Genomic DNA, 14,659 nt, shown 5'->3' on the forward strand with positions numbered 1-14,659 from the left:
TCCTATCTGGCCCCTCCAAGGCTGGGCTCCCCCACTTCCCTGTACTCCACTGTGGGGTCCTATCCACTGGGTCACAGCTTCCCCAACAGACGGTTATGTTGGTGAAGGCCATCTGCCTGGAAAGCATGGTGTATCCCTGGGCGGGGCACAGAGCCAGGGGTGGGAAATAGTTGTTGTTTAGATGAAAGGAAGTTCTCCCCACCTCCTGCGCCCTGCCAGCTGCAGCCTTGCCAGCACAGAGGGAAAACGGTGTGTGTGTATGTGTGTGTGTCACAGAGGTGTGTGTTTGTGAACATGTGTGCATGTGCGTAGGTGTGAGTACGCACGTGTGAGTACGTGTGAGTTGCGCACTCATACAGAGGGCCTCAGGCAGCAGCGATAAGGCCTAATTCATGGGGGTGGTTGTATAGACACAGGCGCAGACAGGCACCAACAGGCACCAATAGGCACAGACAGACTGGGTCAACCCGGAAAGACAGCACTCTGTACACAGCGGGGGATTTACTTTTCCAACAATATTTTCATTCAAGTATACTATACATGCAGAGGCACTCACGTCCTAAGCCTATGTGTGGCTTGATGCGTTTCCACACACTGAGCACGGCAAGGTACCAGCAACCTAATCAAGAAGGAGCAGGGCCAGCTTCCCAAAACTCACGGTGGGAGTCTTCTAAGTGCCTGTTGCTTGACTCTCAAGCAAGGAGAGGGAGGAGGAGAGGGGCACAGAGAGGAGTGAGTCTGGGGCTTTCAGACCTCTGCTTATCGCCTCTGTGGGGTCTGGGCCTCCCCAGTTTGGCCTGAGGAGCTTTACTGCTCTTTGGACCCCGGCCCTCTCCCTGGGGCCTCTGCCAGCAAGTTGTCATTGTCTCTCCTCCTCCAGTGCCCCATCGGCCAGGCCCTTGCAGGGCTTTCTTCTTGGGCAGCGGGCCCACGGCTTACTCCTGCCTGCCCACCTCAGCTGCCAGAAGCTGCCTAGGGTTCTGTGTAAATCAGCCACTGGGCAAGTTTGCTTTTCTTCCTCACTCCTGGAGGGGGGTGCGGAGGACTGCTGTGAGAGGGCATGGCTTTGGGAGGGGACATCTCCCAGCCCCCTGGCCGGGCCAATCATACCTGCAGAATAGGAACAAAGTAGGGAGAAAATGAAGCCCACCCCAATGTCTTGGGTCTGTGAACACCAAGGGCATGTGTGGGCAGAGACCTGCACCCCGAGAACCCCTCTCTTGGGGCACAGCTGGTGTGACTGAGTGGGACAGTTATCAACCCCTGGTGAGGCTGGGCCAGTCTGTGTGACTGGCCACGGTTAGGGCAAGGTTTCCTCCAGCTGTGGAGATGGCATGGAGGCCACATGACACCGTGTGTCTGTCACAGGGCTCCGTGTGACTGGCAGTGCGGGGGGCACGGAGGGTAGATGCCTGAGCTGTTGCACGTGTGGGGCTGTGAGAAAGAGTGCTGGCCGTGTGTATGCTGGACAGCCCGCGAGGATGGCAGACGTCCGTGGGTTAGGGGACAGTGTGACAGACTCACAGCTCTGGCTGTGTTTGCTCCCTGCCATCGGGAGGTTACCAGTTACTGGGGGGATATCCAGTATTGCTGGGGAGGGGTCAGTGTGAAGAGGGAGAAGGGACCAGGGGCTTCTGGATGGGCTGTGCCTTACCCCTAGGGTCTGGCCCCTCCTCTTGGCCCCCAGCTCTGAGCGTCAGGCACCCTGCCTACTGCCTGCAGAGATGGGCGAGGTGGAGCCCCGGCTGGGGCCCAGATGCTGAGGTGGCAGGCCCAGGAGGAGGGGGTGGGGCGGAGACATGCCGGAGCGGCAGCCGGGAGCCCAGGGCACCCTGCCCTGTGCTGAGTTGGCAGCTGGCTCTGGGAGCAGGTGGGGCCCCACCCGAGCAGGCTGAGGCAGGCCGGGCGGGGTCTCTCCCTGGCCAGGGACAGGAGAGAGAGCTAATGGGGCAAGCCCGGGCCTTGTTTTGCCAAGAGAGAAGGAGGAGGGACAGTGGTCTCTGCTGGGGGAGCTCTTTTTGTGATGGGGGTGGTGTGTGTGCACACACCCGTGCTCCTACTGTTGTGTGTCTGACTGGCGTGTGTCTTTGTAGTTTCCTCTTGGTGGAGGCACGTATCCATGGGTCTGCATGAGGGCCGCAGTGGTGGTAGTGGTGGTGGTGGTGGTGGTGTATGTGTGTGTGTGTGTGTGTGTGTGTCTGGCACCCGGGCACGTTTGTGGGAGGGTCTCGCTTGGAAGTGTGTGCCCACATGACTGCCGTGTGTGCGCCCTTGTTGTGAAGGCCTGCCTGGCTTCTGTGTGTCGTGTTTGTGGAACATCGGTGTGAACTTTCTCTGAGGCCTGTGTGTGTGTGCACGTGTGTTTCTTTGTGTACATGATTCATTCAGGTTCTAGGTGCAGAAGGCAGAGGGGTCGTGGTGGGCAGTGGCCTGTTGGGGGTGGGGGGGAATGGGTACGGGGGGTGGAGGGCACCTGGCTTCCTGGCTTGGGGTCTGGCCAGGCCCTGGAACCAATTCATTTCCACGACAAATCTACATGCCCTTCCTGTTCCCCTATCACCCCCTTTGTGGGGGTCTGGAACAATGTGTATGCGCGATGACCTACAAACTATTTACCGCCGTGTGTAACCATGCCATTCCCCTAAACACCATGTGTGCAGCACATGAAATATGCAGGTATAGGGTGACATGGACTCCTGTGCGTCTATGTGCCCAACCCCCACCAGGCATTAGGTATGTGCATTTGTGTGTGTGTGGTTTCATGATCACTGTGCGAGTGTGTGTGTGTGTGTGTGTGTGTGTGTGTGTGTCCCACAAAGTTTATAGATCTAGTTGACAGTGTCCCTCTCAGCCCTCTCCCTGCTGGGGATCTGGCATGTACATTCTGTTACCTCCAAAGCCCGTATGTCCTGACACTCAGCATCTCTCTGTTCCCCTCCCGGGTCCCCACCCTACTCCTTCCCACAGCCACCAAGAATCCTCCCCTGGGACAGGAAATCCTGCATAAAGTTGAGAATTGGGTCTTTCTGTGGAGTCAGTGGTTTTCCCCAAGGTTGCTGTGGTACCAAGCGGCCAAGAGGAGGCTTCCACCAGCTAGGGGTTGTGGCGGGGGTTGGGAGGGCAGCTCCGGCCAGGGGCAAAAGCATAGGTTTTGAAGCTAGACAGACCTGCGGTCAAATTCAGATTCTGACAAGCTACACATGTGTAACCTACATGCTTCGGTGTCTCCTCTGCTGATTTTTGGAGTTGCTAGGAGAAGGAATGGAAGAGATGAACATAAAGCTTCTGGCATAGGGCTTGGCACCCAGGGGTCTTCTGACATGGGTCCTTTTCTGCTCAAGGGATGGCTTTAAGATCACTGTGAGCTGCTGCATCTAAGGCTCAGGGCTTGGATGGGTGCTTTGCGCCTGATGCGCAGGGGAGCGTCTGGTTTCTGACCTTCGGGGGCTCTGCAGTGTGGACATGGGCAGAGTCCGGACTCTGGTCCACACACAGGTGTGGGCCTCCCTGAGCTCAGGCCTAGAATCCCTTCGAGAAAGAGGCGTGGGTGTGGCGTCCAGGACGTGTTTGGAGGGCATGGAGTGGGGTGGGCAGTGCAGAGATGATCTTGAAATGGTGGTCGCGGAAGGACACCCTAAATGAACCAACGTGCAGACTCCAAAAGATAACCAAAGTGCCATCAGCTGGACGCGCAAAAATCCAGAAGAGGGAGGAAAAGAGACACTTCCAGAAGGACAGGCAGGGCTTCCCACTTCAGAGGGACAGAAGTCCCCACCACCCCAAGGACAGACACTCAAATCCCCCGAAAAAAAGGGACACCTGACCGTACCCCCTAGAGAGCCCCCTGCCTCCTGCCCGCACCTCTCCCTCCCGCCCTGCTCTCCCTGCTGAGTCAGGCCGTCCCAGCTTAGCGGGGCGGGTCTTGGCTGGAAGCAACTGGGCATTCGTCCAACTCCAGGGTGGTGGTGGGGGGAGGGTGAGTCACCGACAGGGGCACAGCCTGGAGTCGCCCTGGGCCCACGGGCCGCCGTGGGAGCGCTGGGGCCCAGCCAATCGGCGGCTGCCACCCGGCCTGTCGCTCTGGCCCCGCCCCCGCCACGGACCGTCGGCTTCCCAGTTCCCAGGGCCCTTTGCCGCTGAAGGGACCCTTGACCCGGTGGCACCCAGCCTGATCCCATGGTCTGTGCTTCCGGAGGGAGGCTGTGGAAGACAGATATCCGCACTGGGCTTTCAGGGAAGAGAGCTCCCAGCCAGAGTCAGCTCCTCCCAGGGGCCCCCTTGCTGTCCCATTGACTGGTTAGGGGCAGGGGTGGCCTCCCAGGTGACAGGGGGGACTGCCCCCTTCTTGCTGTCCTCTGAGTCCTTCCCAGGTTGTCTCTGCAGGGCACTCAGCCTCTGTGGGAAGGGGACAGACTGCGCTGGTTTCCCAAGCTAAGGGCGTGGGCAGGCCGCCCACTGTCTGTCCTCTAACAGTCTCTGTGGCCAAAGTTCCTGGTCCTCTGTCCGGCACACCGTACATTGTTGCCAAGGCTCTGGTGACACCAGCTACTGAGCCTGGCGGGGCCAGGGTCTGGCCCTTGACATTGACACTGGTGCAGAGATGCAGAGACTCATCTGAGCAGGTACAAGACCGTGCAGATGCATGGACCCATACAGGCAGGCCGGCCAGTATCTTATCCAGATTTTCACATATATATGAGAACACACCCACACACCCACACACACACACACACAAACCCACACACATGTCAGTGTGAGAGGCAAGTGTCCCAGCTTGATTGCTTACTAGTTACCTGACTCTGGGTGGGTTATCAAATCTGTTTCCCTCTCTGTAAGACAGAGATAGCTAGGATAACTTCCTTAAGGGTTGTTGGGAGAATTAAAGGCAATAACAGCTGGAAAGCGCCTGGTACACTGTAATAATTCGTAAATGGCAGCTGTGATGATCACCCAGACCCACGTGGATGTAGCCACACAAACACACTCACGGACTCCTATCATGGCACTTGGACACACCAAAACTCAGACGGCCGTATACGTGAAGGGACCGGGTGTGTTTGCACATAGATACACAGACACAAGCAGCACCCCCAAGGAAAACAGCCACCCCCACAATAACCATACAAGCAGGTTTTACTGCTCTGGGTGTGATGGGAACAGCAAGCCCAGCTGGGTGGGGGGGCGGAGGCCTCCGCGTCGGGCGGTGCCCGCTGTGCTCCCGCTCCCACTCAGCCCCAGGGAGAGGACGCTTTCATTCTTCCAACACGCCCCTCTTTGTCCCCCTATAGCAGTCACCCCATCCCTTCTCCATTGTCGTCTGCCATCAAACCCCACCTTTTCCTCACAGCCTGAGTCCCGGGGTGGGGCCCCCAAGGATTTGGGCTCTTTGTGGTTGGTGGCCAGGCACAATGGTCTGGCTTTCTGCGGGAGGGCTTGGGAGTCATCCTGGGGGGTGCTGTCCCCACCACTTCTCTGGGCTGGTGGATTCTGGAGGGTTGGGGTGGTGAGGATTTGGTTGCTGAGCCCTGAAAGGAGCCAGTGGGAATACCCCTGTGGGCTCAGATCCCCCTGGGCATCTGGACAGGATTCAGACAGCTTCTCTCTACTTTTTATTTTATTTTTATTGTGGTAAAAACTCTCACCATGAGATCTACCTTGTTCAATTTTATATGTCCCATATAGTTTTGCTAACTACAGGCCGAATGGTGTGCAGCAGCTCTCTAGAACTTTCTCTCTGGCACAATGGAGCCACCCTCTGTTTTGTCTTGTGCCCCCCATCCCCAGCTCTTGTCTGACCCCCCAGCCCTTCCCAGGGATGGGGACATTGGAAAATGGGTCTTTAGTCTCAGGGAAAGCTAGAAGGACTCCCTGTCCCTCAGCTTGGGAGTGAGAGTCCTTTCCTGTCGGGCCATGGCCACACCAGCCCGGTATCCCCTTAGCGCTTTGCCATTTGCCTTAAAGTCCTCTCTCCTCATTCACACATTAGGATACTGGATAATTCCAGTACCATAGGCTGTCAGAGCTGGAAGGAACCCCTAGAGTTACATGAAGTCAGAACCAGAGATGGAGAGTCTCATGTCTGAGTTGACAGTGATTCTGTAAGAAGTAGCAGTGGGAGCGAACTCGGGGCTCTTGCCTCCTCATCCAGAAGAGAGCCCCGTTTCTCAATGCTCTCATCTCCCCTGCCCCTCATGTCCATTTTCACAAGGAACAGGTCTGAGCCCCTCCCATGGCCCTCTGGTCCTAGGAGCTGGACTAGAGCAACCAGAGGACGCAGGCCCTGTGCTCTGGAGCTCCAGCCTGCTGCGGGAGGAGGGAGTCCCTGATCTAGGGAGCAGAGGCCGGAGCCACAGACGGGGCCTGAACGCACATGTCTCACGGCCTCTGGGAGGTTTATCAAGCAGTTGCCTGGAGGAGGATTTTGAGGGAGAGGAAGGACATGGACACGTCCAGGGGGGTGGTCTCCAGACCGTGAGGCTGGAGGTCTTGAGGGAAGATGGATGAGGCTTGTTCTGTCCACTTCAAGGACTAAATGTACTGCTTCCACCCCGGGGGACTAGATTTGGGGCGTTAGCTATGAGTGACCAGGTAACTCTTTGCTTCCAATGTTTGGCACTACTAAAATGGCCAAAGACAAGCCTGTGTGTCTCGCCCAGGCCTGGACCTGGGTGTAATGCCCTACAGTGTAAACTTCTGGCCACTTTCAGGGATGGGTTTCCCTGGGGGAGCTGGGCGCCAAGAGATGACGGCTCCCCCAATGCCCTGCCAACCTCCACTCTCCTGCTCCAGAAAAAGCCAAGCCAAACTCCTCAGAGGCCAGAGAGTCCTGGAGTGTGGCCCTACCCTGCTGATGGGTCCTGAGAGGACTGTGAAAGCCTCCCAAACACCCAGGTGTTCAACAGACCCCTTCCTTTCCGGCTCTCAGGTTTCCTGCCCCCTTCTGCCCCCAGGGCCTCCATGAGCCAGAAGGGTGGGGCTCTCAGTTGGCAAGACCCTATTTTGCTGGCTGGGAGTTTTTCAGGGTGCTAATTAAAAGGAGCCACCCAGAGAGAATGACTTCACTTGTTCGCACACACACCCTTCTGCCCTGCCCTCTCTTCTGCCCCCATTCACACGCCCAGTCAAGGCAGGGGTGGTGGGCAGGGGGAGCCCCACGGCAAAAGCCTGGGTTGTGAGCAGAGGTGGATATCAACAAGCAAAGTGCAGGCTCAGAGCATTTTTGACATTTTTTTGGAGAGTCAAATGTTGCAGTCACTGCATTTCTCCAAGGTTCCCCTCCCTGCTGAACTGAAAGGGCAGAGCTGACCTGGACGGGGAGTGATCTAGGTGTCTCCCAGAGGCCCCGAAATACCCCCGCTCCGGGGTGGGGAACCCTTCCCTGGCTCGACCCTAATCCAGCCAGCAGGGGGTGGGGGTTCCCTGGTGGCTTCATCCGCCTGGCTGAGGCCTCTGCCCCTGCCCGGGAGACCTTGGCGGCTCTGTCTTTGGTACAAGCTGCGTGAGGTTCTCCCACTTTGTCACAAGTCTCTATGTTCCCCAAATCCTTCCATTCTGTAGCCGGGTTCCCGATCCCTTCTGTTGCCCTGGCCGCGGGATGGGGGTGTAGTGCAGAGGTGGGCACTGGCGCCGACCCTGTGGTGTCTGGGGCAGGGGGGACCTGTGTTGCCGACAGCGGCAGAGCTCCCAAATATTTCTGCTTTGGTGCTTGCCACAGCCCCCGTTGAGCCCTTGGTCTCGGTTCATCGGGGGCGGGTTTGTTTCCAGACTCTCTGAGGGTCTGATAGGGGACGACCCTCAGATTCTTTGCGGCTGCGGAGCAGCAGGACGCGGGGGAGGCAGAGAAGCTGGGCGGCTGCGCCCCACGTGGAGCGGGGAGGGGTGGGGCGGAGCGGGGCGCCCACTGTCCTCCTCCCCCTCTATTCTGGGAACGCCCTGCAGGGGTCGCCCTAAGCCAGGCTTCATGTCGGAGGTCCGCGAACCGGCCTGCTGGGGAGGCGGGGTCCTAGCTCAGCCCCCTGTCGCCAACTCGGGCTCCCATCACCCTCTAGAGTCCTACAGCCCTCGGGAGTCTAGAAATGGCCAGAGGAAGGGCCAGAGGCAACGTGGGGCCCAGAGGCTCTGAAGCGACAGGAGTGACAAGTGTCGATGGCTAGACAAAGTGCATGCAAATGACATGCAAATAAACCTGATTAGCCCGCCCTGGCCTGAACCAGAGGGAGTTTGGGCCCAGGTCCCTCTTCTCTACCCCGGGGGTGTGGAGAGAAGGTGCCGGCTGGCTTTCCACCCGTCTATGGGTGTTAGGGTCCCCTCTTTGCTGCTTGCACTCACTGTTCCAGGCACGCAGGTGCTAAGTCCTTTAGCTAGTGCACTTAATCTCTACAATAACCTTGGGGCAGGGACCATCAGCCTCCTTTACACACGGTCCCTATGGGGTAGGAATATTGGTGTCCAGTTTCTCCATTTTTTCCTCACAAATCACCAGCAACCAAACCGGGTTCTCCTGGGAGATCCCCTGAGAAAGGGGGCTCCGGCTCTCAGTTTGCTGCACAAACCACAAAGGCTTCTGGGAGAGTACTCCACTGTCCCACTGCTCTTTGACCCTGATCTTTCCCCAGTGTGGTTGGTGCAGCACTAGTCCTTTACCCTGGTAGGACCAGGCTTTCCAGGAAACTGTCAAAGGGGTTTTTGATAGACTTTTCCTACTTTCCTCTCGCAAAAGGCCTTCGTGAGGCCTGGGGAGCTTGGGGTAGCACTGGTCGCTTTCCTGGAGTAGAGTCCCAGAGAGAGGGTTGAGGGGACCTGGCGCTCTGCCTCCCTGTGTTTCCCACAAGCATTCGCAACCCCCCCCCCCCCCCCACCTTGGTGGGGCCTGGAGAAGCTGGGAGGGGCCTGGGGTGAGGCCAGGTGAGGTGTGCTTAACCCCTCTCTCCCCACACAAAGTGCTCTGCCCCAGCCTTGCCTCAAAAAAGAACCTGTGCCAGGCTCCTTTGGCATCCCTAATCCCCATTCCTGCCCCCCACACACCCTGCCTTGCTGTCCCTCCAACTCCCAGTTCCTCTATGGCCCCCGTGGATCTCCTCTCTCTGCAATCTTTGCCAGGCAGCCCCTCCTCCTCACTGCCCCTCTGGGCACTTTGGCTGATTACTCTGGAGCCCCACGGAGTTTCTCTTCCCCACAAGCCCAGGGGCTCAGGGGCTCCTCCCTGTTCCTGGGAATGAGGCAGCTAGAGGAATGAAGACCTGGCACATTCCAGAGTCTGAAGATGCTCAGTGGCTCAGCACTTGGGCTCCCTGCGGTCTGAGACCCCTGGCCCAGCAGGGCTCAAGAGGCAGAGAGCCCAGGCCTCCCTGGGTGTAGTGATGGTGCAGGGAGACAGGTACTTTGGGGGCTCAGCACTGGGCCCCAGTTTTTACCATCTCAGTTCCTGCTCTCTGCCACCCAACAGACAGCCATGCACTTGCCCTCCCGAGTCAGGTGTCACAGAGGCCAGAGTCCCCCTTCCCATCCCTTCTTTCCTTCACTCAAGTCTCTCCCCCTTGCTTCTTGAGTTCCGGCCATGCTCCCATCCTCCAGAAGTCTTTACCAACAGCTCCAGCCCACGATTCTCCCTAGCTCTTTCGTCTAGTCTGAGCATGTTTCTGTCTTTCTTTGGAAGAGGAAAAACAGAGGTGCCCATTTTGGCTAAGAACAGGCAGGGAGATGTAGGCATAGACCTAAGAAAGGGTCCAGACTTTACAGACAGACCTGGGTTCAAACCCTGACTCCGTCACCACTGGTTGTATGATCTAGGACAAGTTATTTAACCTGACCGAGCCTCAGTTTCCCCCTCTATAAAATGGGGTTAATTAGAGGTACTGTATGTAAATCATCTGACATGTAGTGCTCTTGGATTAAGTGGTGATTATTGTTAATACACATAATGCTATTAACAACCGAGACGACTTCCTGGAAGAGAGGTCTTCTCTGGAACCCCTAAATGAAAGTTAGAACCCTTCTTGACACTCAGCCTCTGCATCCAAGTGGCCCTTCTTTCTGATATATCCTCCCCACCCAGCCCTCTATCATGGTTTTGCCTTATTAGGAGACGCATGGTGGGGTGGGGTGCCTGCCTCCTGGGTGGGGGTTGGTTGTGGGATCTGAAGTTGGTCCTCCCTCTCTGGCCCCCAGTTCCGCTCTGGCAGGGAGTTACTGGCTACCCCTGGGTGAGGCCTGCCTGGACGGGTAAGCAAAGTGCTCTCACAGCATGGAGAGGGGCTGAAGCTTTCCCAGCCAATGGCTGGGAGCTAACCCAGGTTCCCTTAGAGGGGCTTGGGAAAGCAGGGGGAGCAGGGAGAGGGTAAGGACGAGTTGTGGGTCCTGTGCCACCAAGAGCCTCCCTACCCCCCTACCGCCAGGAGCATTCCCTGGGCAGGGGTTGGGGCACAGGGTGGGGACAGCTGGCATGGTTTCCTTCCTGAGTTTCGATCAGTGGGGCGGGTTTAAGGCTGGGCTCTGTTGAGTTAGCAGCTTTTCTCTAGGAAACTCAAAAGCTCTTGAAGAGAGAAAAAACATCCAGGTTCTCCCATCAGGTCAGGGGCACCGTCGCCTCAGCCTGGGGAACTTCTGTCTCGGGTAGCCCCCTCCCCGAGAGACAAGTGCCAGGGTGGGGCTGGGGGAGCGAGGACATTCACACACCACCTTCCTGTACACGCGTACTCTTAACGCATTCACAACATATACCCAGTACACATGCACACCTGGTCCCCCTGCTGGCCCCTTACACACTGATGTGCATGAGTGTCTTCTATGAGCTCCCCATCCTCACTCGCCTATATGAACTACGCTTCCATGGCCCCTACACTTGACTTGTGCACACACATCCACACTCTGCACATCTGACGTCCGCACATTCTCACTCATGACCCCACATTCAGCTGGAAGCTTCCCACGATACATTCCCCACAGGTACCCACGTGCGTGTCCGTACTCTCTCTGTCTCCTGTCCCACTCACTCAGATGACAGGGTAGGAGTAGTCCCAGGAGAGCTGGCCTTTAGTAGGCCAGGCCTGGCTGCTGAGTAGGGACCGAGAAGTTAGTAAGAATAAGAGCCAATAGCCACTACCCTGTGTTAAGTGCTGTTCTGGGCACTATGTGTATCATCTTGCTGGAAATACACAGCAACCCTATGAAATAGGAATTATTATTCCCTTATTATAGTTGTGAACATGGAGGCTCAGAGAGGTTAGGTCACTTGCCTGAGGCCACAGAGCTTGTCTGTAGTGGAGACAGAATCTGGGAACCCAGGCAGTCTGACTCATGCTTTTAACCACCACCTATAGGTCCTCTCTCCTCTTTTCTCAGTCTCACTCTTGTGCTTTGCCCCAGGCACCCTGGGACCCCAAGAGCTAGCTTCCAGGGAATCCATGTACAGTGGATTTTCCCCGCTTGGCCTAGGGCCAGCTGGGACTTCACAACATCCAGAAAAAGGCCCAGGAATCACTGGTGGTTTACGTTCCCATTTGGGGGCCTGTTTGGGGGCTCTCGCCTTATAACCCCAACGGGTAGCAGGGAAGTGGTGGTAGGGGAGGAACTTCAGGGAGGTCCTGCTCACCCCATACTCCTGTTTCAGGAATTCCCAAAGGGCTGGTTCTGGCCTAGCTCCCAAGTCCTGTTCCAGTTGCAAGCCCTGGCTGCCTGCAGGGGGAGTCAAGAGCAGGAGAAGCTGGGCTCCTGCTCCTTCTCCTGCTTCTGCTCCTGCTAGCAAGGTAATGCCAAAAATGGGTCTGTGCCCTGGAAATCCCTGGAAAGGTATCTGGAACCAGGACTGGATTAGACTGCCCTGTCCAGTGACCTGCTGGCTGGCCCCCGTGGGAGTCAGTGGGTGCATGTGTGTTCATGTACGCATGTATATGTTTTCAGATATGTCCTCTGGGAAAGAAAGAAATCAGATGGTGGACTTGGTGAAATGCCCTGAGAATCCACGAAGAGAATATGCCGAACCATTTATAACATACCCCTTCCCTTTTAAAAAAGATCTTATTTATTTATTTGACACTGAGAGAAACTGAAAGAGGGAACACAGGCAAGGGGAGTGGGAGAGGGAGAAGCAGACTTCCTGCTGAGCAGGGAGCCCGATGTGGGGCTTGATCCCAGGGCCCTGGGGTCATGCTTGAGCCGAAGGCAGAGCCTTAATGACTGAGCCACCCAGGCACTCCTGAACCATTTACAATAATCCGATCTATACTTACTGACACTGCCAGGGCAAGACAGGGTATATAAATCCATATATGTAATCTGATCCCACTTCAGGGAGATACATATCTATATCCATAAGGAGCACCTATGCTGAAGTAGCATCTGGCACTTTGAAACACGACTATACACATATACAGTCATATAAAATCATAAAACGCAAACTCTGTAAAGGCATGGATTTTTATCTGTTTCATTGGCTACTTTATCCCTAGTGCTTGAATGCTACCTGGCCCAGTAAACATGGGTTGAATGGATCATGAAAGATATTTACAGGTGGAGAAGTCTGGAAGGTTTTGCACCAACCTGTTGATAGTGACAGCTTTGAAGTTGTAGTTTTTGGAAGAGGTTTATTGTTCCTAATTTTATTTTATTATCTGTGGTTCTAAATTTTTCAACAATGAATTTGTTTTCTTTGTATAAAGAAAAGGAAGTGCCACGAGCCTTAGAATCTTCTTCCTCTGCATCTTTAAGTCATTAGCCTAGACTTTAAGAAGCCAGATGGCAGGAGGGATCTGCGTTTTCTTTCCCCTCCGCTTCCCCACCCAACATCTTCCTGCTGGTCTTCTGCTCTCCCTGCCCCCTCCCTGCCCACGAGCTTCTGCTGGCACAGCTCCTGGGACTCTTATGCCATCTCTTATGTCATTGTATCTGACGCACCCAGCCCAGTGCTTGGTGATGAGAAGAGCCCAGTACATGTTATGGACGCATGATAGCCTTCATGAGCTTGGTGGGATGGCGGAATGGCTAGGTGGACGGGGGCTTAGAGTCCTCTTCCATGGGTCTCTATCCTAGCCTCATGGCTCCCTATGATGCAGGATGACATGAGTCCTGGCTTAGTGGGGTCTAGTCCTATTTTTGCTGTGTGCCCTGGATAGGTTGCTTTCCTTCCCTGGGCCTGTCTCTTGCGCTGTTAGATAAGGCTGCTGAACAAGATGACCTCTTGGGTCTCTCTGCTTGGACATTCTTCGTCAACTGGCAGGGGTCGTGTGGGGTCTTTTTGCCGTCGGGTCACTCTCTGGTTGTGCATTATTGTAGCCTTGACTAACGTCTATGGTCTCCAGGGGCAGCCGCACAGTCTGACCTGGTCTGTGCAGCTCACGGAAGAGCCACCATCAGGTCTCCTGTCCTGTCTGCACTCAGCGTGCTGCTGTCTGCTCTCCCCAGCTCCACCAACCGCATTCTTCCTGGACCCAAGCAGGGGTTCCTGTCCTTGTCATTGTCATGACTCAGTGGTTCCACAGAGGAGGGGCCATGGTTCTTCCCTTTCGGGAGCCACAGCCCAGAGCATGCATCAGTGGGTTTAAGGATTAGATTAGGTATTAGGAAAATTTCCTAACCCTTAGGATAGACTGGGAGAACTCCTTACCCTCAGCTTTCCCCCTTCAAACCTGCTTTCATTCTCTCTCTCTCTCCCCGAAGAGTTTCCCAGAGGAAAGCTCTATTTTCCCATCCCCCAGTCTTGACAGCTAACACTGTTGCTGGTTCTGGTCTTGTTTCTTGGGTTTGTATATGTTCAAGAGTGGGGCCACTTCTTCTATTGGAGGGTTCCTTCCTTCCTTCCTTCCTTCCTTCCTTCCTTCCTTCCTTCCTTCCTTTCTTTCCTTCTTTCTCTTTCTTTCTAAAAGATTCTATTTATTTGACAGACAGAGATCACAAGCAGGCAGAGAGGGAAGCAGAGAGAGAGAGAGAGAGAGAGAGAGAGAGAAAGAGAAAGGGAAGCAGGCTCTCCACTGAGCAGAGAGCCTGACACAGGGCTCCATCCCAGAACCCAGGAATCATGACCTGAACCAAAGGCAGAGGCTTTAACCCACTAAGCCACCCAGGTGCCCCTATTGGAGGGTTTCTTAAACTTTTTTGGACACTGATTCCTACGAAGAAATTCATTTCTTTTTTTTTTTTTTTTTAAGATTTGATTTTTAAGTAAACTCTATACCCAGTGTGGGGCTTGAACTTACAACCCCAAGATTAAGAGTCGATTCTTGCATCAACTGAGCCATCTGGGTGCTCAAGAAATTCATTGTCTATCACAGTTCTGTACACACTTACACAAGCACATACATATGGAATAGAATTTTGTGGTGCAGGGGTAGGCAGTCTTACTCCCGGGGATACACACTGATAATGCTGGTTGAAACTCATTCAGCTGGGCGCTTGAGTGACTCAGTCAGTTAAGCGCCTGCCTTCTGCTCAGGTCATGATCCTGGGGTCCTGGGATTGAGCCCAGCACCTTCCTGCTCTGCAGGAAGTCTGCTTCTCCCTCTCCCTTTGCTCCTCCTCCAGCTTGTGTGCTCTCTTGCTTGCTCACTCAGTCTCTCAAATAAATAAATAAAATATTAGGGGCACCTGGGTGGCTCAGTGGGTTAAATAAAGCCTCTGCCTTCGGCTCAGGTCATGATCCCAGGGTCCTGGGATCAAGCCCCGCATC

Source organism: Mustela lutreola, chromosome 8, assembly GCF_030435805.1.
Source record: "Mustela lutreola isolate mMusLut2 chromosome 8, mMusLut2.pri, whole genome shotgun sequence".
In the NCBI taxonomy this organism is placed as follows: domain Eukaryota; kingdom Metazoa; phylum Chordata; class Mammalia; order Carnivora; family Mustelidae; genus Mustela; species Mustela lutreola.